Below are 26,079 nucleotides of genomic sequence, written 5' to 3'. Positions count from 1 at the left end.
TTCAACAGCACACTTAACGAGACAACTCCATCATAGTCCATCAAAACTATAAGGAAAATTCCCTTATATCACTCTCTTCAGTGCTATAGAATATAAGATTTGGCCCAAATAAGCAAAGTAACGGGCAGCAGGGAGAGAGGTAAGCGAGGAGGATGATTTTTTGACAGCCAAGCTGCCTACACTGCAGCCCTCAGTGAGCTAGCAGAGGTCAAAGGCAAAATCCGAATTCAGTTGTAACAACCAACTGGATCACTCATTCAGTACCCAACTCTTTCACTGTGCTTTGTGCATGGAGGGACAAAATTTGAAGCTTTCATTTGCAGTTTGTAACAAACATGGAAGCTGCGACTGGTGCACTTGCCATCAAAAGGGCAATGGGAATTCCCACCCACTTGTAGAGGTAGATGCACCAGCACCAGCAAACTATTAGAATGTAAGGACTCTGCTGGATTAGGCAAAGGGCCCATCTAGTCCAGGATTCCATTCTCACAATGGCCAACCCAGATTCCTATGGGAAACCCAAAAGCAGGACGTGAGCACAACAGTGCTCTCCCCACTTGTGATTCCCAGCAACTGGCATTCTAGGCATATTGACATTGATAGTCTGATCCTCCATGAATTTGTTTAATTTTCTTTTGAAGCCATCCAAGTTGGTGGCCATCTCTATATCCTGTGGGAACGAACTGGGCTATTGCTACCTTATGGGAGCACGGTGCGAAGAAGTACTTTCTTTTGTCCATCCTGAATCTTCCAAAATTCAGCTTCATGGGATGTCCCCGAGTTCTAGTGTTATGGGAGAGGGAGAAAAAAAACCTCTATCCAGTTTCTACACATCATGCATAATTTTATACACATCTGTCATGAGCCACAAGGAACTTTTGGCCCCTGATGGCTCCTTGGGGATCATGGATACAAGCAATATAAGGCAGAGAGAGTCTAGATCCCTTTTGTATTTTGTCATCTTGGCCAGTGATGGCACTTGGCAAGTGGCAGCGGGGGAGGTGTTAAGAACCAAGTATATCATATATTCTAACATATAGATTTTATTATTCAGGCCCTTTAAGGCCCAGATCTCAATGTATCCCTTCTGTTTTGTCACTACCCTTCTGGTATTTATTCTGCATTTTAGTGTATCTTTTACCCTGTTTTAGAAAGTACACATTCCTTTAAACAAGAGGCATTAAAATAGACAGGGTAAATTACATTGTTCAAAATCCTTCCATCCATTCCATAAAGCAAATTGCCTCTGAGTCCCTGAGGAAACACAACCCTACATAATATCACCAATATCCCTCTAGAAAATTTCCTTGCCATAAAACAAAGTGCTCTTTATAGTCCTAACAATATAAGGTCCTTGGGACAAACATCTTGCAATGATTTAGTTATTTTATAAACCAGTTAACACACTTCTGGCATTCATGCTCATTCTCTGGCTGTTCTCATCAATGCACAAGTGCAGTTTATGTATGCATAGGAATACAATTAACGGATCAGTACAGGCAAAGAGATTCTAGCAATTTAAAACAAAATTATCCTGCCATTGCTGTAAAAGGCAAGAGCCTCAAAGACTTCAGCATGTTTGCCTCTCTCCTTCTTTGTCTTTCATATCCTTTCCTTGTGATATGCTTGTTATGTTCCAGTCTAATTACAGTTTTCTATGTAGTCTAAGATTTCTCATTATTCTTTCTCTCTTGTAGCAAGCACTAGGTCAGCCCATCTAGGTTGTTGAGAAAGTCTGTCACATACTTTGCACAGTGCCAAGACATAAAGGAGCATCTAAAAGCATACTTCATAAAACAGAAGTTCCCATACATTCCAAATTTCCTCTCAAAATTAATCCTGAGGTGATGTTCAACTGGAGAAGGCCATGCCCACCACCTAATAGAGATTAGTTATAAGTTAAATCATCACCAGCATCCTCACATGCCATTGTAGAAAGTGGGTTGGCCATGGGAAACAAATATGTTGATATGTTCGACAATAGTCACCATCAGAGGTGGAAAACCTGTATATATACAAATACTGAGCCAAAGGAGAAAGTCAGATTGCCTGATATTAGGCTCATAACCAAAACCTGATCTTGAAGGTAGTTTATAGATATAGAGAATGCCCTCCTAATGGAATTTATAAGAATGCCTATGGTTGGGAGGGACACAAATAATGTTTGAGGCCCTGAACATTGACTGGGAATTCCAAAGGATAGGAAGTCTGGAGATTATGTCTTAGTTCTCCAGAATTAGGAAGTGGTAAACCATATGTCATGGAAAAGACTAGGTTTTGAAAACCTTATCTCTGATACCTAGTTTTCTGAGTGCAGTGAGTTATTACATTTTTTGGTGTATGAAAAATCATTATACCATCATCTGAGCCCTATCATCATTCTTGGGAGAGTCCACTCAAACACAGGGTTGATTCTTCACTGGGAAGTAGGCCTTAGAGACAAGAGGTTGGGGGAGGAGTAGAGCTTTGATTTGGGTGATAAAGGGCCTATGCTTCCTATAACTGCACTCTGTTGCCTCTCTCAAGGACTCTCCCCCCCCATAATCTATATCATCTTCATGCAATTGCAATGGGCATTTTTCATTTGATATACAATGACATGAGAACTAAGCTGAACATTTTGAAGTTTATGTTTCAACCATTTGTTGAGTGAGTGGAGTGTCACTCTCAACAAGGCATTCCAGAAGTGCAGCCAGCATGAAACTATGGAGGGAGCCCTGTACCACTGAAGTGGTTAAAAAAAGAAAGGAAACATCTCTTAGTCACCTAGTCAGATTAAGTAAGGTAACCCCATCTCAAAAACATCACATTTTTCCCTGTCCCCAAAAAGCAGTAGAAAATTGCACCCCATTTTCTGAGGTGAAGAATAATTTCAGAAAACTGAGAGGAGGGGAGAAAGTTTGGCCAAGCCTTAACCAAATTATTTGTTTATCAGTCAGTTTCTTCTCCAGAAACCACTATATATAAAATAAAGTCTAAAATTTATAAAACTACATGTAGGTACTTTATTATGGCAGTGCCTACTTGCTCTTTGGGTAAGACATGTGATTTGAATGTTTTCAAATGCTGTTAATGGCATTGTAGCCAATCCCATTGATATATGAGCTCATGGTAGTCTGCTTTCTAAGTAAATGGAATTTCATAAGTACTGCTTTTAGTGAAGTTGGTTTATCTTCACATTTGGCTAAGAATAAATAAAGCAGTCTTATAGTTCCGAAGAGGATACATTATATGCTTCAATAATTGGTGCATTATTTCAGTGACAGATGCTGCATTTCTTCAACTAAAAAAGAGAATATCTCCAAACAGTAAAACCATTTTTTCTTATACTGTGTAATTATAACCATAGTTTTATTTCAAAAGCATCTGTTTGACATCCCCAACTGTGACGTTTCTTTGTACTAAATTTTGCACTGTATAGTGTTCCTTAAAGTTGCAAAGTTGTAATGAGTGGATTGCCTGTGACTTCATGACTATTTTCTGTTTATCATGTGATATGTCATCTGTCAACTGAAGCCTTACGGAATTATGCAGTGTTCAGGAATTTTTAGAAACTTCTAGGATTTCCAGGTACTCTGCTAGGCTTAAAGGTTAAAACTAACCAACTGCTGCTGTTAAAAACACTGCTAATTCTTTGGCTAATAATGAAGATAGCATTGGTAAACAACATTGGCAGGTGCTAATCCTTTGAAAACAAAAGCTCAAAATCAAGATAAGAAATTCTGAGCATATATGTGCTATAGATAAAAAAGATGAATTGCATAATGATTACAGGAGCTTGAGATACTCTGGTTGCCACACTCTACTGTCTCTTTGGAAGTTGTTACAGTTTCTATATTCATCATGAAATGCCAACTATGTCTATAATAAGTTTAGGGCCTACTCAGTAGTAGTTCCACAGTTATTGAATTCTTTCTCTCCCTTTCCAGTGTATATGAATCACTCTCTGATCATTAAAGTTTTCATAATAATTTTGTTCTTGTGCTTGATTCCCTGTATCTTACTTTTGTATCTTATGTAGGATATATATATTACTTATGTAAATACTTTACAGAAAAATAAATTTTTGGGTTGTATCCAGCAAAATCATTCCATTCAGGAAAGGACTTCCGCTTGCACAATGGACCTCCCCCCTCCTCTCCCCGCACCCCCTAATATGCTCTGGGTCCTGTCCAAAGTTGAGGAGCTGAGGTGCACTCAGTTCTGCGGGTTTTTCTCTTTTTGTTAAAGTAATAGTTATATCAAAAGCTTTATGACTCATCAACCTTGCTATGCTTTCTAGAAACTTTACTCTGAGTAACTCTGACTAAGCATGACTCCGCAGCACTCCGACATTGACTCAGTGAGGAACGCCCCCCCACCTCCTTAAGAAGGCTTGGCTTTTGCATGAATCCTCTGGCTACTCCTTAGAGTCTGTCGAATTTCCCCCACGCGCGAGGTAAGGAAGCTGGCTGTCAGCTCCCCCCTCTGAGAACGAGGGGTGGTCAACTTGCTCGATTGTGGGAAACTATGAGACACCCAGCTGGGAAACGTCAGGTAGAACAGGAGGCGCCATGGATGGGGGAGGTGTGACCAACATAATGGTTTTTCCAGGTGCAGTATCTGGCAGATCTGGTTGCACAGCAGCGAGGGTGGCAGGAGCAGGGGGAGTTGAGGGGTCACTGCCAGGGTGTTGCACACTCTGAGATCCATCCACACTACTAGTCCTCTCCCCCAGATCTTCTCCACTGTCCTCAAAGTCTGAGACTGGTGCTTCGAAGCCTCCCTTCCCCACCTGGGTCACAATGTCATCCCCCCCTCATGCCAATTCACACCATATCCCGGGGGCTTTGGCTTGTTTGGGTAACCATGATGAACCTCTCACCAAGTCCGGTGCATGAACGTCAGTCTCTGCCTCCCAGGATCTCTCTTCTGGTTCAAAACCTCTCCAATGGTTAGATACTCCAGCTTTCCTCTGTGTCAGCAAGAGTTGACGATCTGCTCCACCCCAAAATCCCCCTGGCCATTGACCAGGACAGGAGGATATGGAGTCTCTGGCACTTGATGGGGGTCTGGTGGTTTCTCTGGAGTTAAAGCGATGAAAGACAGGATGGATTTTGAGGGAAGCGGGTAGATGTAAATGATATGCCACTGGATTGATCTGAGTCTCCACTTCAAAGGGTCCCAATCTTCGATCGTCTAGTTTAAGGCTGGGAACTTGGGTGGGTAAATAAAGTGTGTAAAGCCACACCTTGTCTCCAACCTGTGTCTCTGGACCAGGCTGGCGATGCTGATACACCACCCATTTGTAGATGGCTTTTGCCCGTGACAGTTGCTCCTGCAGTAGCTGCTGCATTGCTTGCAATTCTTGCACGAACTCTGCCACAGCTGGAACAGCAGGGCTGGCGCCAGGGGTGGCAAAAGTGCGTGGATGGAACCCAAAGTTGGCAAAGATCGGCATCTGCTGAGTAGACACATGGACTGTTATTGTAAGTAAACTCGGCCTGAGGCAATAGAGATGCCCATTTGCCTTGCTGGTAATTTACATAAAACATGCTGGACGAACAGCTGGGTAGTCACTTGGGCAGTGGGCAGCCCTGCACAGAGGCTGAAATGTGCCATTTTGCTGAAGGCATCCACAACTACTAGAATAGTTGCCTTCCCCGTGAGTCTGTCTGTTTGTCTGTCTGTCTGTCTGTCTCTCTCTCTATATATATATATTGATTGAAACTTTAGTTTTACCCCGCCCTTTTTCCAAACTGGAACTCAGGGCAGCTTACAAATAGAACTATATGTAGTTAAAAACATAAAAAACATACAATTAAAATACAATTAAACTATGCACAACCTTAAAACCGTAAAAGGCACTTAAAAATCTAAAAACAATTTAAAATAATACAAATAATAATATAAAACAATAAAACAAGCCTTGTAAAGCCCAATCCTAAACACCTTCTATCTATATATCCCGCCCTTCCTCCCAGCAAGAGCCCAGGGACAAGTAGGTCTGTAATAAAGTCCAAAGTCACCATACACCAGGGTCCCTCAGGCATGGAGAGACACTCCAGTAAACCCGCAGGTTGCCCCGGGGCATGTTTTGCTCTTGTGCACATGGGACAGGACTGTACATATCTTTCTACATCATGTTTAACCTTTGGCCACAAAAAATATCATGTGACACCCTGTACTGTTTTAAAAAACCCAAAATGCCCAGCCATGAGGGTACCATGACACTGTTGGAGCACCTTGCCACACAGCTCTCCCAATGGCACATACAGGGCTTCATAGTGATACAACAGACCGGCTTGATGGGAGAATTGTGGTATGCTGTCCTGCTGGGATTGATCCAGCTCCCGCACGTGCACCTGGGCATACGGGTCTTGTTCTTGGCTCGATGCAGGTCCTCGAACAACAGATCAGGGCAGCTGGTGGCAATCATCTTCTCCAAATGAATGATGTGTTGGAATTGCGTGGTAGGTTGGGTGTTGTGGTACTCTGGCTTGTGTGACAGCACATCCGCCCAGCAGTTCTGCACCTGGGGAATGTAAGTTATATGCAGGTGGAACCTGGTGAAGAACTGCGCCCACCAAACCTGCCTTTGATTCAACTTGCGGGCCATCTGTAAACTTTCTAGATTCCTTTGATCAGTATGGACTTCCACCTCATGACGTGCCCCTTCCAGCAGGTGGTGCCGTGTCTCAAAAGTGTCATGAATAGCCAACAACTCCTTCTCCCAGACTGTGTAATTCCTCTTGACACTGGTCAACTTTCTAGAAAAGTATGCACAGGGTTGTAGCCCCCCCCTATCAGCTGGCTGCAATAAAACCTCTCCGATGCCAATGTCTGATGTATCACTTTCCAGCACAAAGGGCTTCTGGGGGTCCGCATGCTCTGAGGTGAAAAGCCACTTCAACTCCTTGAATGCTTGTTGCACCACCTTGGTCCAGCGAAAGGGTCCAGAACCTTTTAGACAGTCAGTGAGAGGGGTGGTCTGGTTCGAGAAGACTGCAGTGAAGTGGCGGTAGTTGGCAAACCCAAAAAAACGCTGGAGGTCCTTCTTGGTATGGGGAGGGTGCCAAGAGAGCATGCAACACACCTTTTCCAGGTCCATCTCAACCCCTCTGGGGGAGATACAGTAGCCCAGGAACTCCAAGATGCTTAGGTCAAACCCACATTTTTCCAGCTTGGCATACAGGTGATTCTCTCTCAGTGTTTGTAATTCTGCTCTCACATGTGCCTTGTGCTGCTCCGGGGAGTCAGAATAAATGAGAATGTCATCTAAATAGACGCATAAAGCAATCAAAACAGTCCCAGAAGATGTCGTTCAAAAAGTTTGGAACACAGCTGGAGCATTCAAGAATCCAAAAGGCATCACCAGGCATTTGAAGTGTCCACAACAGCTCTTGAAGGCGGTTTTCCATTTATCCCCATCCTTTATTCTGACCAAATTATAGGCTCTGCGTAAATCCAGCTTGATATAGATTTTAGCCGATTGCAGACGCACAAGCATCTCACTCATAAGGGGCAGGGGGGTACCTATTGGGGACTGTGATTTTATTCAAGGCCCTATAATCCTGGCAAGGCCTTAACTTGCCATTCTTCTTCTTGACAAACAGCAAGGGAGCACTGGCAGGAGACTTGGACGGATGTATGAACCTCCGCTGCAGGTTGGTGTCTAGAAACTCCCTCAGTGCCACTAACTCCAGTTCTGACAGGGAGTAAATGCACCCCAGAGGAATGCTAGCCCCCAGCCACAAGTCTATTGCACAGTCATAAGGGCAGTGTGGGGGCAACTGGTCAGTTTCTTTTTTGCCAAACACATCTTTGAAGTCCTGATACTTTTCAGGCAACCATGCCTCCTCTGACAGGGAGGTAGCTGCCAACATGACAGGTTCAGGTTTTTCAGGGGGCTGGCAGTGTTGCTCACAGTAGTTGGATTGGAACGTAACAGTGGCCTCTTTCCATGAGATGACAGAATCGTGCTGAGCTGGCCAAGTCATGCCCAGTACCATAGGAAATTGGGGCAGCACAGCCAGGTAAAATGACATTCTTTCCCTGTGGCCCAGGAATTCCACTTTCAAAAGCTCAGTGGCTCTAGTGACAGTTCCTGACTTCAGCGGCTGGCCATCTATGGTCTCCACTGACAGCAGTGACTCGAGCTCTAAAATGGGCATGTGATATTATTTTACAAAGTTCAGATCCATGAAGTTGGTAGAAGAGCTGGAATCCACCAGGGCATAAACTTGGAGCTCTGTATCCCCTGGTAAGCCCAAGTGAATGGGTAGATGCAAGGCAGATCTTGGTGGTAGAGGCTGATCTTGAGGTTGCTCGCAGCTCTTGGACCTCTACAAGTTTAGTCTTCCTGCATAGGAACCTTTTCCAACTTTGCTGGGTAGGACTTGGCCAGGTGTCCAGCATCCCCGCAGTATAGGCATAGCCCCTCCTTTTGACGCTTCTCCTTCTCCACTTCCATTAAACATGGGTGCACCCCCCATCGACATGGGCACCACCCCTGAAGGCAACGAAGTTCCCATGTTGGGGGAAAAGCGGGCATGAGGAAGCAGGCTGGGGGGCTGGGACTGAGCCGACTCAGCCTTACGCTCCTGACAGCGACCTTCCAGACGGCTGTCTATCTGCAGGCACAATTGGACTGGTTCTGCAAAAGTGCTCAGTTGTGGGGCTTGGGCCAACTCATCCAGGACAATGTACAAATATATTAGTCCAAAGTCATTAAAGTCAGTTTCTTGGGCCAGGATATGAAAGGTGTTAATGTAAGTCCCAAGAGAGTTTTTTTCCCCTGTTTCAGGCACCCCAGTTGGTGGGACACAGTTTCCTTCTGCTGAGGGTCTCGAAAGATCTCGGCCATGGCATTAACAAAGACAGTATACTGGGTCAAGATGGGATCTTTTCGGAGAAACAACAGAGTAGCCCACTGGGCAGCTTCTCCTTCCAAGAGGCTGATGATGAGCACCACCTTCACATCGTTGTTGGGGAATTCAGAGTGTTGTTCACAAATATACAGTTCACACTGAGCTAGAAACGTGGTGGATTGCTCAACTCTTTCCCCATAATGTGCTGGTATTCCCACAGGAGTTTGTTTTGGTGTGCTGGCTGGGCTGGGCACCCAGCTGCACTTGCTGCATGGGGATTCCCTGGGTCACCAGCTGAGTCATTTGGAGGTGCAAGGCTTGGTTCTCGGCTCTTAGAGACTGGGTTTTGGTGCAAAAGCTCTGAACTTTGGTCAGCAAGCTTTGCAGGGCTTGATGAAGGTCCTCCCCTGCTCCTCTGCTCGCTTTTGTCATGGGGTCATCAAAGGGAGCAGATTGTGGCTAAGTCAAGGTATCCTGCCCGAAGTTGAGAAACTGAGGCGCACTCGGTTCTGTTGAGTTTTTCTCTTTTTATTAAAGTAACAGTTATATCAATACCTTTACAACTCATCAACCTAGCTATGCTTTGTAGAAACTTTGCCCTGACTAACTAACTAAGCATGACTCTGTGCCTCTTTAAGAAGCCTTGGCTTTTGCGTGAATCCTCCAGCTCCTCCTTAAAGACTGTTGAATCTCCCACTTCTGTCTCTGGCATGCGTGAGGCAAAGGGGGCTGGCCCTCAGCTTTCCCCTCTGAGAGTGAGAGGTGGTCAACTCACTTGATTGTGGGAGACTGTGAGGCACCCAGCTGGGAAACTTCAGGCACAACAGGAGGCACCACCTCTGTGGGCACGGGTGGGGGAGGTGTATCCAACATAATGGTCCTTCCAGGGCTAGTCTCTGGGGCAGGGGCAGATCTGGTTGCACAGCAGTGGGGGGCAGAAGCAGGGGGAGTCGAGGGGTCACTGCTGGGGCTTTGCACACTCTGAGATCCATCCACACTACTAGTCCTCTCCCCCAGATCTTCTCCACTGTCCTCAAAGTCTGAGACTGGTGCTTCGAAGCCTCCCCTCCCCAACCTGGGCCACAACACTCTGTAGAGTTGGGGAACTCCCAGAATAGATTTGGGAGGTTTATAGGGGGATGAGGGGGATGGAAAGTTCCATTGCACAAGTGAAAGCCCTTAATATGAATAGGACAACTTTGTTAGATACAACCCAAAGTGTACTTATTGGGACTTCCTGGGTGAGCTGAATAGGATCACAGCTTATGGTAAAAATTAGAAGGCGGGGGCAAATGAGGCTCCTTCATGACTAACAAATGTATGTGGCATGTATGAGGTAAACCGCCCAGAGAGCTTCAGCTATGGGGCGGTATATCAATGTAATAAATAAATAAATAAACTACCTAACCGAGTAGGTGTATATGCACTGAATTTGCAAAGGGAGTTCAAAAGGTTAAGCAATGCAAGAGATAAAATAATGCACAGCACAAATGAATACTGAATCTGACAAGATCCAGTCAGTGTAGGTGTCAAACACTCGTAGCTGATTGAATTCTGTATTCATGTGTCCTCCACATAGTAATGCAACATACCTGCTGTAAGGATTGATCCAGGTCAGTGTGAAGTTTTATGTGGCTTGTGCATACTATATACTCAGGAACTGAAATCCAGACTACAAAAGGAAAAGATATGACTCGATTTAACTGATTAGAAATGTAATGCAAATGTCCACACAGTTTCAAGCACAACAGGGGATATTACTGATCAGAAATGGCCAACTGCAACCAAGCCTTCAGCTATGGGAAATAGCCAGTACTTTAGTCTTTAGGTGGAAGCGAGTTTTGGACTTTTCCAATCAGTCCAAGGCAAGGCTTCACCAATGGAACAGGAAGACCATCGTGCAGTGTTGTCCAGGGAGTTCTTATTTAAAACCTTGCCTTCGATTGATACAACTGAGACTAATTATCTTAGATTGTTCTCACTTGCTTACCTTTCACTTTTTATGTAAGAACTTTTCTATCCCTAGTCAGTTGTGTAGTTACAAATTCAGAAGTGCCTCATGGTAGTCACAGCCACACGCCCTCACAGCCAAGCCTCCTTCTAAGATTATACAACCTTCTAAATTTATAGAATAATCTGGCCAGGCTTGAAAACTGCTTTCTATTTCTGTATCACTGCCACCATTTGACTGTCCTTTCTTACTGTCAGAGATATTGCTTGAATTACTGGATTCATTGTCTACACATCCGTCTCCTGCTGCTACCAAACAGTTGGGATTCAGTGGGATGGGCTGCTATCATCAGGATTCACTGTCTCTTCTGTAATTACAGAATTCTCACTCTCTACAACTTGTGTTGGCTTTTTGAAGTAGGAAATAAAGGCTTGCTTGCAGTGGACACTCATTGGGACTCTTCTCAGTTGCTAACACACTCCCTGTTCATGCTGATTGAGTCATAGGACACTGGAGGCATAGAGACCCTGCTGGAACCTGGCTCCAAAAAAATAAGGGATCTAATACCTCCTGGGATCCCAGATGACTACACTCCTGTTCCTTGCATTTGCAAAAATTGATTAATGACCTCATGATATCCCTGCATTATTGCTTCAGCTACATGCTATAGCTGCTACCTTTACAACATGATATCTGCATAAAATGTCTTTGGAAGCACCTGAGAAAAAGTAAATGTTTCCCTATAACAAACACATGATTTCTAACCTAATTTACGGTAGCCCTTATATGTCTGACTTGAATACCCTCCCATCATTCTCTTGACTTTTCAGCCAGTTACATAGGACTTCCTGTTAAGGGTCTTTCTAAATTATGTCAACTCTGCTGGCCTTTTTAATTTAGTTAGTATGCCACCCATCTCAATATTTTTCTTAGCTGCAACCATAAGCATAAAACTTCATATTCAGAGTGCATGTTTTGCACATAACTGGCTACCTTGACCAGAGCTTGGAAAAGTTACTTTTTAAAACTACAACTCCCATCAGCCCCAGCCAGCATGGCCACTGGATTGGGCTGGTGGGGGTTGTAGTTCAAAAAAGTAACTTTTCCAAGCTCTGACCTTGACTAATCCTTAATTTCTTGTGTTGCTTGACCTTCTGGACTCACTTTGTAAAAAACGGTGCACAGACATATCCGTTTTCTTCACTCTGCTCAGGGTGTGTGTGTATTTTTCAATGTATCTAGTTAGGTGACTGCCTCATACATCTGATGGAATAGATTCTGCCCTCTCCCACCTGAAATCCTATGCCACACAATACATTTGTTAAACTTCAGGGCGACATACAGGACTCTCTCTTTTCTGCAACACACAACTTTCCCTCTGGAATGTGACATATCTTTTACTTTGGCATGAGCAACCCAGAGCAGGCTGGCCCGGGAAATACTGATATTGTATATCATTGGGGAAGTCACATGCACTCCACATTGCCTTCTGGCTGATCTAAAAACAGCTTAATATGGTTGCAGAACAGGGGATAATGGAATCACATGCTCAGGGAATCGCAATGTAAATGGCTCTCCTAGCATGTAAACGTGTGCTTCTTCAGTACTGGGGGGATTTGTAGGACTTTGGTTTTTAGTTTATTCAAATGAATCAATATTAAATAAGGAACAAATATTAATAAAACTTTTGTTGTAGCTATTGCATTATTGAAAAGGATCCTAAGATATTTTAGACTAACTAAAAAGAGGCAGTTTTATAATTTGAGTATATATCTTTGCCATTCTAGGCATGAATTAGTAGTGCACAAAACATTCCTTTTTAGCCAAAAATGCTTCAAAGCTGCCTTCCTATTCAAGCAGCAGAATTCTGCCTGAATAGAATCTATTGCCTGCAAAACTCTGTGATAGATTTTCATTCACTTTGCTCTCTTCACTGCCACTTTTTCACCTCTGGGAGATTTTGTGAGAGTTCAGCTGCTGTATTTCTAAAGTTAAATACTTTTAAAAAATATGGAGCACTTCACAGATTTGTGTGTCATCCTTGCACAGGGGCCATGCTAGACTCTGTATTGTTCCAATTTTAGTATATGTGCTGCCAAAGTGAAGTTAAATACTTCTTCACAACTGATATGTATTATGTTGACCTTCATGGGTTCAACCTGAAATAGATAAGGTGACCTGCATATTTTGGTGCAACGCACATATCTTAGAATCTCATGTTACCTTTTTAATCTACACAAACAAAACAAGGGGCAGAATAGTCTATCGGTGCAATTACTGATATACACTAGAACTTGTGATCTGGTATAACCTCACCTGGCTCTTAATATAATTGCAGCCTAGATGCTATTCCTCCCTCCCAAAATCTCTTCTGAACAGTCTTTACAGACATGTCTCACTCTAATTCGTTGCCATACCTGTAGTGTTCAATCAGTATGAGTGCAGCAGGAATCTATCTAATAGCAGGCCTTTACTGAGACAGGCAGTTAATGGGAACAGTAGCAAGCCCTGAGGTATGTTTATACAGTCAGTCTTGCTTCCTCTACTCCTGTGATATATTAACTACTTCAGAAGTTTCCCAGCTGTTTCAGGGGATAAATAATGGCAAAGGGAGCCCATATTTAACCTTCACTGTACAGACTGCACACTTTGTAGTTGTCATCTTGTATCTCTTTGGTTTATCTGGAAAGGGCTTTTGAGCCAGGTCCCTGTTCACATCATTGTTTTCCTTTCTTGAGACGTGCAGAAGGGTCTATGTAGGTGCTGCATCTCTGTAATTTACACTTACATATGTCAAAAGAAACTTATTTTCTCCTACATGTCAAAGCAAACTGCAGGCCTAAAAACAAAAAAACCCCACCCATTTCTCCCCATTACACAGGTTGCCTGCAGCTTATTTAAAGAGTGTTTCTTCATACAAAATTTCAGGGCACACCAATCCAGAGAGAGAAAGAAAGTGTCTTAGGCCATAAAATAATGTTTTTAAAAAGAACCATACATGTTTCCAAGGCAGAGAGACAAATAACACTTGTCATGAGGAAAAAGCCATTCACTTAGAAAACCATGGAATTGTATATGCGTGTGTCTGTGTTTTATTCCTAGCCATTATAGATCCAGGAGGATAAGGGTTACCTGGAGAGACTGCTGTCCTTGGGCATCATGTCCATAGTTGTAATAGTAGCAGGTTAATAATACTGTACAATGCTTTGAAACAATATCCTGCTGAGTTGACTGCTCTAACAGAGTTGACAGGATCGGGCAGGATATCAGTGGTGGAAATTAAGGCTGTAATTCTACACAAAAGTAAGTCCTACTGAGCTAAGTGGAACATATTTCTGAGTAATGTTCATGGGATTGCACTGCAGATAATCATATTTATAGTAGCCAGATTTCTAAAGTCTGTTCACATTAACCTGAACAGGTTTATTTTTAGACCAAGTCTAAAAGCCTACCCCCCCCCAAAAAAAGAAACTATTATCGAACAGCCTGTGTTTGGAATATGTGGGTAATATCCTTGGTGTATCAAAACAAAAAAAGAAACATTTATTTATTTATTACATTTATATCCCACCCTTCCTCCCAGAAGGAGCCCAGGGTGGCAAAAACTCCCCACTAAAAATACTCTAAAACATCTTAAAAACAGATTTTAAAATATATTAAAACATCTTTAAAAACATATTAAAAACTTTAAAAAAATAGCTTTAAAAACATTTAAAAAAGTAATTCCAGCACAAACGCAGACTGGGATAAGGTCTCTACTTAAAAGGCTTGTTGAAAGAGGAAGGTCTCCAGTATGCACCCAAAAGATAACAGAGATTGTTCATGTCTCATATTTAAGGGCAGGGAATTCCAAAGGGTAGGTGTCACAACACTAAAGGTCCACTCCCTATGTTGTATGGAATGGACCTCCTGATAAGATGGTATCTGCATGAGGCCCTCACCTGCAGAGTGCAGTGATCAACTGGGTATATAAGGGATAAGACGGTCTTTCAGGTATCCTGGTCCCAAGCTGTATAGGGCTTTGTACACCAAAACAAGAACCTTGAACTTGGCCTGGTAGCAAATGGGCAGACAGTGCAATTATTTCAGCAGTGGGATGACATGATCGCCCCAGTGAGCAGTCGCGCTGCTGCATTTTGCACCAGCTGCAGCTTCCAGACCAACTTCCAAGGGCAGCTGCACATGGAGCACATTACAGTAATCCAGCCTGGAGGTGACCAGTGCATTGACAACAGTGGTCAGGCTATCCCAGTCCCGACATGGCTGCAGCTGTCTTACAGGCTGTAAAAGACACTCCTAGCCACTGAGATCACCTGGGCCTCTAGTGATAAAGACGGATCCAGGAGTTCCCCTAGACTGTGAACCTGCTCTTTCAAAGGGTGTACGACTCCATCCAAAGCAGGCAACTGACCAATTATCCTAACCTGGGAACCACCAGTCCACAGCACCTCCATTTTGCTTGGATTCAGACTCAGTTTATTGGCCCTCATCCAGGCTACCACCGAGTCCAGGCACTGGTCCAGGGCTTCCATGACCTCTCCCGATCCAGATGTTACAGAGAAATAGAGCCGGATATCGTCTGTGTACTGCAGACACCTCGCCCCAAATCTCTTGGTGACTGCTCCCAAGGGCTTCATATAGAGGTTAAACAGCATGGGGGACAAGATGGTACCCTGCAGCACCCCACAGTGCAACTGTCACAGGACCAAAAGACAATCACCCAGTGCTATCTTCTGAAAACATCCCTGGAGATAGGATTGGAACCACTGTAAAATAGTGCCTCTGACACCTATCTCACCAAGTTGGTTCAGAAGGATACTATGGTCAATGGTACCAAAAGCCACTGAGAGATCAAGTAAAAATAAGAGGGTTGCACTCCCACATTGTTCTGCTGATAAAGGTCATCCATCAGGGTGACCAAGGCCAATTTAGTCCCATAACCAGGCCTGAACCCAGATTGGAATAGGTTAAGATAATCGAAGTGTACTTGTGATTGCTGTGCCACAGCCCTCTCAATCACCTTCCTTAAAAGGGGGGTATTTGCAACTGGGTGGTAATTGTCACAAACCAATAGGTTCAGTGTGGCCTTTTTCAGGAGTGGTCAGATCACTGCCTTTTTCAGGGCGGCCGGGACCACTTCCTCCCACAAAGACGCATTGACCACACCCTGGATCCACTTGGCCATACCCCCTCAGCAAGCTTTAATACCCTAAGAAGGACAAGAGTTGAGACGTTGTTGGTCGCATGGTCACAAGCACCTTGTCCACGTCATCAGGACCCCATCCACTGAAACTGATCCCAAGAAGTTGCGGCAGACATTGCACTGGATACCTCATTGGGGACTACAGTAGATGTGGATGGGGCATCAAGATTGCTACAGAGGTGAGCAACTTTACCCTCAAAGTGCCTTGCAAACAATTCACAGTGGGCTTCTGAAGGTTCTAAAATTCCATTTCCTGGAGTTGATGTCAACAGATCCCTGACAATACGAAAAAGCTCCTCTGGACAGCTATTTGAGGATGCGAAGGAGGCAGAGAAGTGGGTCTTCTTTGCTGCCCTCACCGTCACACAGTAGGCACAATTATGATGTTTCATTCGTGCCTCATAGCATGTCTTTTGTCACTTGCGTTCTAGCCGTCATCTGGCCTGTTTCATTGCCCTTAGTTCACTGGCTTACTAAGGTTCAAACTGGGCTCCACAATGCTGGAGAGGTGCTCAGGGGCAACCATGTTTAGAGCCCAATGCGTCTTGTTGTTCCACAGCGTGACAAGGGCTTCAACAGGGTCACTTGCACTATGTAGTGGTAACTCCTCCAGGGCATTCAGGAATCCAATGGATTCCATTAGTCTCCAGGGACAGACCATCTTAATCTGTCCACCATCCTTGAAGGGGTCTTATGGCACCTCAAGAACTAATGGATTCATTATGGCATAAGCTTTCATACAGTCGAGCCCATTTTGTCAGATGCCCCAAGTGTTATCCTCCGTTGGAAGATATATGAGGGGGGAAATTGTAAGTGCCATTCTGTAGCAGAAATTTCAGAAATGCTGCATATGCACAAACACACACACACACACACACACACAACATCCTGTTAGTAAGACTAGGACTAGCTGCTGGAATATCTGGGAAGCTGGGGAACAGCTTAACATCATTGACCTCCTCAGCACATCCCTTTTGCTGCTGCTGCTGCCAGCCCCCTCTGGAGGACAGAAAGAGGAGCCAGTTGTGAACAGCCCACTGAGAAGCCCCCATTCCCTCTGAACTGTATTTAAGTCAGGCATGAGTGCAGCAAGGCTAGCACTTGTATTAGAGGGCTCACTTTATTTATTTATTTATGGTGATTTTGCTCTGTGCTTATACTATATTAAATCTAGTGCATTTCTTTGTATTATTGAATCGATCCTATTTTATCCTATGTTTGTCAAATTGTTTTGGTTGCCCATTGATATCTGTTGTGAGCCACTTTGCGTACATTCAGTGTAGAAAAGTGGCATATAAATAAGCTTAAGCAAGGGCTGCTAACTGAGTTTGAGTGTCCTATGAGAGCTTTAGAGGAATTTCCTGGTTTCTATTGGGATTGTCTTGTGAAGGGTTAAGCACCCCTCTACCATGGAAATGGAAACGGACTGCCTTCAAGTCGATCCTGACTTATGGTGACCCTCTGAATAGGGTTTTCATGGTAGGCGGTATTCAGAGGGGGTTTACCATTGCCTCCCTCTGAGGCTGAGAGGCAGTGACTGGCCCAAGGTCACCCAATGAGCTTCATGGCTGTGTGGGGATTCGAACCCTGGTCTCCCAGGTCGTAGTCCAACACTTCAACCACTACATCACTACATCAGTCTAATTAATCACTACTTAAAATTGCTTCATTCAAACTTCCCTTCCTTTGCATAATATCAGGTTCTCTGATTGACTGCTGCATAGCCTGGCATGGCATCACCATACGTGATATTGATTGACCCAATTCGAAAGGCCACCTCTTTTCCCTTTTCTATTAAAGAGTGGAATCAGGAAATTCAAGAGATTAATCTTTCCCCATCTGGAAGAACTGGGCTAACCATGGCCTTATCTTTTTAAGTCTTCTTCTAGTATCTTTGCTCTAGAACTATAAGCCTGGTTACAAAAAAAGTTAACCACTTGCTCCCCTTCCCAAACCTCCAAACTCCTTTGAAACAGCTTGAACACAAAGGAGTTTTTGGAATAATATATATTGGGGACTAGGCATGTGCTAGAATTCCACCCAATTCGGATTTGGTACCAGATTTTCCACTTATTTGCTTGTTTTCTGTAGTTGTGGATCAAATTTTTATGTACTGATTTTCCGTGGCTATTTTTGAAAATAGCCTCTAAAATATCAATATTATGAACAATAACTTCTCAATATTTCATTTTATTTATCAATATTTCCTTCAAGAATATCAATATTTCCTTTAAAACATCAAATATTTAAAATATCAAATAAAATATCAAATATTTCTGGGGAGGGGAAAAGACAAGATTGGCCAAAGCAGCAGATAGCAGACGAAGAACTAACAAATGTACACCAGACTGTTAGGTTGATGGAATGCTTTCAAACCAGCACTGGTCAACAGATCCCGTTCCTATTGGGGACCCTGTCTGGTTTTACACCTTTTTAACCAGGCACTATAGAAGGCCTACAGAATCTTGCATTATCTCCCTTCGTTATGTGTCTTGCCAGTACCAGAAGTAATTTTCTTCCTTATAAGTTTTAATGCCATGTGATCTCTAATTACGTTTAAAAGAAATTCAAATGTAACTTAATTTTTCCCTTGGCATACTCATGTTAGTGCTTTGGTTTATGCTCACTAATGGATACTCAGATAACATCAGGGTGTTTTTTGTAAGGGAATTACGGTATTTCTGTTGGCTTAGTTAGATAGATAGCTTTAGATAGTAGCAAAATGAGATTTGAGAGTAGGATGGAAATGTTTCCTGTTTTACAGAGGATAGTCCTCTGTTCGAAGGTTTGTCAGTGGCAGAAATCCTGTATTTGGCAGGCTGTCCAGTCCAAATCTGGTTGAAAAATAAACAGCCCACACAAAGGGATAGTAGGGAACTTGAAGTTACCCATAATTAGTTAGCACACCTGCACAGCAGACTGAAGAGGCAGACAGGTCGCCTGGTTACAGTCTTCCCCATGATGAAGAGATGTATTTATATTTAAATTATAAATCATATCAAAATGTGCATATCTATACATTTAAGTTAGCTGCTGCAATGTTCTTCAGCCTTGGGTCCCTAGAAGTTGCTGAAATACAGCTCCCATCATCCCTGACCACTGGCTGAACAGGCTGGTGATGGTGGGAGTTGTAATACAACAGCATCTGGGGACCCAAGGTTGAAGAACACAGTTTTGTTGCATATGCAAACTTTTATGCAAATCTGTGTCTTTTTCAGTAATGCATTTTTTTCATTTTTGGTGATATGCTAGTAGCTAGCCTATTTGGGAAGGTTTGTGCAGAGCTTGGAAAAGTTACTTTTTTAAAACTACAACTCCCATAAGCCCCAGCCAGCATGGCCACTGGATTGAGTTGATGGGCATTGTAGTTCAAAAAAGTAACTTTCCAAGCTCTGTGTTTGTGGATCTTTTGGGGTAATGGCTGGAGGTGTTATCACAATAATTTCTGACTAGTGCATGGACATATGGGGGGCAGTACTAGTAGATGGGTGCTCCCAGCTTCAATTCCTTTCTTTCAGCTTCCACAGGAGAGAAGCGGCAGGAAATTCCCAAACAAGTGGAAATTCTATGACCAAATTCATCTCCCAGAGGGGGCTCCTGACTTGCCTGCATCTAGCAATAGGAATGTGTAGAGGGCCTAGTGGCTGTGGCAGTGTTCACTTCAGGGGATGTCAGGAAGCTATAGCTCATCACCCACCACCTACACCTCGTAAAACCTAAACAGGGAAGTAAAAGATGCTGCTGCATACTGCTAAGCCAACGGATAAGGCAGCTTTTGCTATTTCATGACCTTGTGCAATGAGAGCATGTTTGCATTTCTATTGTGTTGGTGGTTTGTTGCTCAAGTTACTGACAGAAGGGACTGTAACACTCTTGAGTTCACATTTCCCCAGCAGCAGTTTGATGTTAAAACAAGTTTAGTTACTGTTGGGGGAATTGGCTGTAGCTTAATCGCTGCAGTCAAAGCCAGTTTTGACAGGACATGGTGATAGTTCCAAGATCAGTCTGGAATCCCAGTTTCTGTGTTTAACAAGAAAATAAAAGATGGCTTTGGAATCTTTTAATGTATATTGTTTTATTCTATTAGAAGTTTCCAGTATGAAATGGGAATGGACCAGTTCATGGAAAATAACTGTACATTGTGAATAGTTGCTAACAGAAACAAAATCCAAAGTCATGACTGGAGTAGAAGGGCAAAATCACATGATGATTTTTGATAGCATAAGGCAATGGGCTTCTTCCCTGTTGTTCTCCATTGGCTAAATCTTCTTACGAAGAAAACTTAATCGGGGGGGGGGATTGGGCTCCGAAGATACACACTTGGGATCAAATAGTTTGAGCCCAGCTCCCCTGTCTGAAGGATCCTTTTAGCAGTAAGTGTTCTGCTCTTTCTCCACTTAAAGACTTTAGGGCTAAGTAATTGGTCTCAGACGGCCTGCATCAGATTCGGGTGTGCATTCTCTATACTCAAATCTTCCCAAATGAACCTTTTAGCTGCTTAGGGAGAATAATGGCTCACACATAGTCCAAGCCTGACTCCCACCCCAGAAAACTTTTGATGGTAAGGGGAAGCTTGCCATCACCTACTGAGCCCTAATTATTTGTTTTACATTGCTAATTGCTTGGAATTCAAGATGAGAAGTTGTTTGAACAGAAATTAATAGGGAAATAGTTGAGTTAGAGTAAATAGTTGAGTTAGAGGGGAGAGAGTAGAAAGCAGCTGTTTGAAGGGTAAAGGGCAGGTAAAAGGTGGCTTGAAGGTGGACAAAGGGCAAGCAAGAGAAATTTCAATTTGTAACTAATTCAAGGATTTTGGAATAGCAAAATTCAGCTTCACTGTGTGACTGCATATATAATCCAAATATGTTAGCAAAATTTCTCTGTTGAACTAGCACAAAAGTATTCTACACGGTCCTTTGATGCTGTCTGAATAATACCACTTCTATTCTCATAACATTCTTTTCTAGTACTCTCTGAAGAGGTTTGGAATACTCTATGCAAAACTGTAAAACAAAAAGGGGGGGCAGTCCTCAATGGTGAATGTGCTGTGCTGATAGTGTAAATGAACTGCCAAGGTGACAGTAACAAAAAGAAAAGAGATAAAGGTTTAATTTATCTGATATAATTGGGCTTCCATTCATTTTTTATTCTTATCTGGCACTTTGCATACTGATAATAGCGACCCCTGGAATTGTAGTTGCCGATTCTTGCAAGTAATGCAAGGCTGCGTGAGAATTTTAGTGACGTCTTTAAATGAGGGGTGGGGGGAAACAGAAAGACCAGATCTGATGGTAAACCATTTGTACATCTGTCCAGAGCAGCCAGAGATGAGCTAACATGCAAAATGCTAACATGGTTGTTGCTGTTCTTATCTTGCCTTACATCCACCGAGCTCAAGGCTGCATACCTGGATCTCTCCTCCCCCATTTTATCCTCGTAACATCCCTGTGAAGTAAGTTAGGCTGAAAAATAGCTAAGGTCATCCAGTGAGCTTCATGGCTGAATAGGGATATGAACCTGTGTCCCTTCCCCCCAAAGTCTGACACTTTAACCATTACACACTACACTACTCTGTCTCACACTAGTAACTGGAAATTAGGAAGCTGAACCAATCAAGGACATTGACGGCCAAGAGAGGAGCAACATTACATGACTGCTGTTCCGGTCTAGCAATCCCACTAGACACTTTGCAACATGCTTTGACCTTGGCAAGCCATGTTGTTGGTTTTGCAAGGAACGGGAGGGCTGGGCACTGATTCAAACAACCACAGCTGTTCTTTTTGCTCCCTCCTCTAATTTCCTGATAAAATCTCCAAATCCTGCTAAAGTTAAGTCTAAAATTTGGCTGAGGTCAAACACTTACTGGGCAGCAATCAAATTGGCAGTGTGGAATTTCTCAGTCAAGTGCTCTGCAGTTCTTAAACTTGTTTGTGTTGTGCTTTGTATTCTGGAATGTGTTTTGCTGTTGCTCACCCTAAGGATTGTGACTAATTCAGGTTGCTCTCACAGCAGTTCCCTCTCTGACTTCTTGCTCAATAGAGCTGTGAACCACAATGTTAAGCCTGGCCTTTCAGTACAAAGCATAGCCAGTATTCAAGGCACTCCGTGCAACAGATAACTAGTGATTTGCTATCATTTTGCATGCCATGTGATGTACTGATTTATTGCTACTAGATTAACGGCTCAGTTAAACCATCAATATTGTTACCAGTGCATGATGTATCACTGCCTCTACAAATTATAGTGTTTATTCCCGGTTCAACTTTATTCTTCAAAACCCATGTCGTAATTTCAGAAAGATCTAGACCAAGGAAAATAGTAGAGCAAACGGGATTATTTCTGAGCCCATTAGCAGATGGTTTTCCTGTTATTTCATTGACTAGATTCTTAGCCAGTACTGTAGCACAATTTTTCAACTTTACTTCCCCAAATTCCACTGAATTTACATCTGTGTGGGAATCTAGGAACATAGGAAGCTGCTACCAGATCATTTTAACTGGAGATGCCAGGGATTGAAACTGGGACCTTCTGCATGCAAAGCAGGTGCTATGTCAGTGTGTAACGGGAATTATTAAGGATTCTGCAGTAATCTTTGGTTTGCTTTCCATCACAGATACTATAGTTTCACCGGTGCAGACAATTATTTCAAACGCATGTTGTGTCTGATTCTGTTAAGTCATTCTTTTACTTGCATAATAACAACAACAACAACAATAATAATAATAATAATATGCACATAATCTTTCAATGAGGTAACTGGTTGTTTAAGAATAGAGATTGACATTCTATCAAAAGCAGTGCACAGCATCTACATGTGGATGCACACTCAAATTATGCCCACAGTGCTTCAAAGAATGCTTGAGATACTCCATAGAACTTTGATTAATATCTAAGACCATGGACCAGAAAAGTGGGATTTTGGGGAGGGGCAGGGACAAATGTAATGCATCCTTAGGAACTCTGTTGTTATGGGAAAGGTGTGTTGTGAGAATGAACCCTACTCTGAAGTTAGTGTTGAAGCTTTAAGGCTGAATATACAATTTTTTAAACTAAATTAAATTTCACTATAAAACATCTGCCCTAAAATGAGTATCTTGGCTCTTGAGAATACAAGGTTCTAATGCTTTTAGTATAAAAGAAAAGTTTGAAATCAGGCTTATTGTTGTAAATTCAGAAAGCACACATAGAAATAGATTGAGATATTTATTCATATTTCATGAATATTTGAATATCATACATTCAAGCCGTGACCATTGGATAGTTGAATCTAGAAGTCCTGCAGGCTGTTAGTATTGTAGACAGGAATGATTTCAAATTCCTTTGCTTTTCAACGCCTACAACTAGGAGAAATTGAATGTTTAAATTATAGTTAAGTTCATTTTGCTTCAGGTGAATAAGGAATCAAATTTGGCTTATACCGTATGTGTGTGTGTGTACTGTACACACATATGTGTGTGTTCTCATCAAAGTAAGACTTCAGGACTTTCCAAACACTTTCCTGCAAATACTGTGCTTGGCAGAATACATAAAGTATTAATTGACTAGAATAAAAACTATTCTGCCTTCACTTTCAGGGATACAGATTTAATAAGCCCTGGGAGACTGGCTCCTCTGCATTTTCAAGAGCCAACAATAGCATAGACAAGTGACAACATTCCAGGGTTGCAGTGGTTCTGAATTACAACTGTGGTAAACAATGATAAGCAGATAGAAGATTCTTGTGTGATACTAGTATTACAATCAACATATTTATAAGCTACAAAATCAGGAGAGAGGTAGATTTTATTCATTGAAAAGGGTGATTGTGATCCTTTTGCAATAAAATCTAGGTATGTGAAACACATTTGCGTGGGGAACAGTAATGATATTCACCATCAGTGCAACAGAGACAATGTGGAATCCAGCAAATTCAAAGGTGGGATTGATTTTTGTGAAAGTTAATGACTTTATTAGAAGGAGAAATGAAGTTCCATTAGGGACATGCAAACAAAGAAGGAATCACTAAAACTGTCACTTGGTGTAAAGTAAATATTTTAAAAAAACAATAAGTGGATTACTGTAAAGTCCAAAAAAAGATATTCTGTACTGTCAACAAGTATGAAGGTAAGTAAGGGGGTGTGGAATTTTGCTCTGGCTGTGTTAGATATTATACAGAGTGTTGATTTGGCAAGTATTGGATTCTTTATATTAATATGAATTATCTTAGTCACAGTTCAACAGTACTCACATTTGAGTGTTGCAGTACTGATTATTATTAGTACATTAGTATTATTAAAATTTATATCCCACACCTTCCTCCAAAGAGGCTCAGGGCCAGTTTTTAAATCTTCATCTTTAGGATTGGGCTTTAATGTTCTGCTGGAGGCATCTAGCTGTCAATTTCAGCATTATGTCAGCAATAATTAGATTAGGCACCACCAACACCATGCTGTCAGGTGACTGCAGAAACATTACTGTGACATTACGGGCACAGACATGTAAAAACTCAAAAGTGTTTTCAGAATATTTTACTCAGGTCTATTAGAAGGAACCAAGATTGTCTGTTTCTAGAAATTCAGCCTCAATTGTAAACACTAAGCATATTTAAGCATACAGTCTCACTTTGTATCACTTGTGTTACACTTTGCCCTGCAGTTTATGAGAGTGGATGCCTTTGTTCAGCCTAGTTGGCATGGTGTAACTTCATAATACAGATGGGGGACTTCCATTAAAAAAGATTTAAAAATCCCTGCATGGAGAAAACTAGCATGTCAGTGGAAAAGGCTAATGTGGCCTTTAGCTGACATCTAGTTTTCTAACTGCAGGAAACATAGAGGAAGCAGAACAAGCCCAGCTCCAGGTTTGATTTAATTGTTTGATGTATCACCCTGTCCTCCAATAGGTCTCCAGGGTGGTTTTTGTATGTCCATCAGCAAGCTTTTTCTTGGGTACCCTTTCCCAATTGCCACTACAGCAATTTCACCACCCCAGAAAGAGGAGTAGTGGTGGTGGTTGCTGCTGCTTATTGCCATTTGCTCACCTGAACAGGTGGGTGAGCAAGAGAGTGAGAAGTGCTGTCACTTCCTCGCTTACCTGTTCAAGGGGGCAGTGTCAGTGTCATGGTGAAGTTCCTACCTGCTCCTTCAGTCACTGCTTGCAGGCCCACTTAAGCAGATGGGTGAACAATCCACAAAGGTACTGCAAGGAGCAGCAGCTTCTGTCACTTTCTCTCTCACTCACAGAAAAAGGAGAAGGAGTGGGAGGGGGGAGGGGAAGAGCTAGCACAGCTGGGGGTCAGACATGAGGGGGACACATCTTCCCGGAAAGGTTCAAATTATTTTACACGGGTTCAAATTACATGGTGTGGGCCCGCAATATCTGATGGAACGCCTCTCCTGCTATGAACCTACCCGTACACTTCGTTCGACATCTAAGGCCCTCCTCCGAGTACTGTCTCACCGAGAGGCTCGGAGGGTAATGACAAGATCTAGGGCCTTTTCGGTGGTGGCCCCCGAATTGTGGAACAGTCTCCCCGAGGAGGTACGCCTGGCGCCTACGCTGCTATCCTTTCGGCGCCAGGCTAAAACCTTCCTATTCTCCCAGGCATTTTAATATATTTCTATGTATTTTACTGTTTTAATGTTTTAGCTATGCTAATATCATTTAGTGTTATTATGAATTTGTATTTTTATCTGTGATTTTGTTCATTTATTGTATTATTGTATGTTGTAAACCGCCCAGGGAGCCATTGGCTATGGGCGGTTTATAAATGAAATTAAATAAAAAAATAAAAATAAAATATTTAAACTGTGGGATTTAGGTGTAGCAATGGCCACCAACTTGGCTGGCTCTAAAAGAGTACAAGACCAATTCATGGAGAAAAAGGCTGCCGATGGCTACTAGTTAGTTGCTGTTGCTTACCAGGAGGAAGAAGTGGTGGGAAAGTACCGCACTGACCTCCCTGCCCCCTCAGCCCTCTCTTTCCCAGTAAGCAACAGTGACCTACCTTCCAGGAAGCTAGCATTGCAGCTCCGCCCCACCAGGGAAGCCACTACTGGCAATGGCCTGTTGTACCTGGTTCTGTTGGTGCTATGGCC

General features: G+C 42.7%; 1 protein-coding gene and 1 pseudogene across 6 annotated transcripts in view; one reads left to right on the top strand and one right to left on the bottom strand.

Annotated features, from left to right (window-relative positions):
- Positions 1–26,079, top strand: part of ERBB4 (erb-b2 receptor tyrosine kinase 4) — a 1,247,562-nt gene that overhangs the window by 408,153 nt on the left and 813,330 nt on the right. The window lies entirely within an intron of this gene.
- Positions 12,805–12,904, bottom strand: LOC133378641 (U6 spliceosomal RNA; annotated as a pseudogene).

This window comes from Rhineura floridana, chromosome 2 (genome assembly GCF_030035675.1).
Source record: "Rhineura floridana isolate rRhiFlo1 chromosome 2, rRhiFlo1.hap2, whole genome shotgun sequence".
Classification (NCBI taxonomy): domain Eukaryota; kingdom Metazoa; phylum Chordata; class Lepidosauria; order Squamata; family Rhineuridae; genus Rhineura; species Rhineura floridana.
This window is presented reverse-complemented; position numbering and strand designations above follow the sequence as displayed.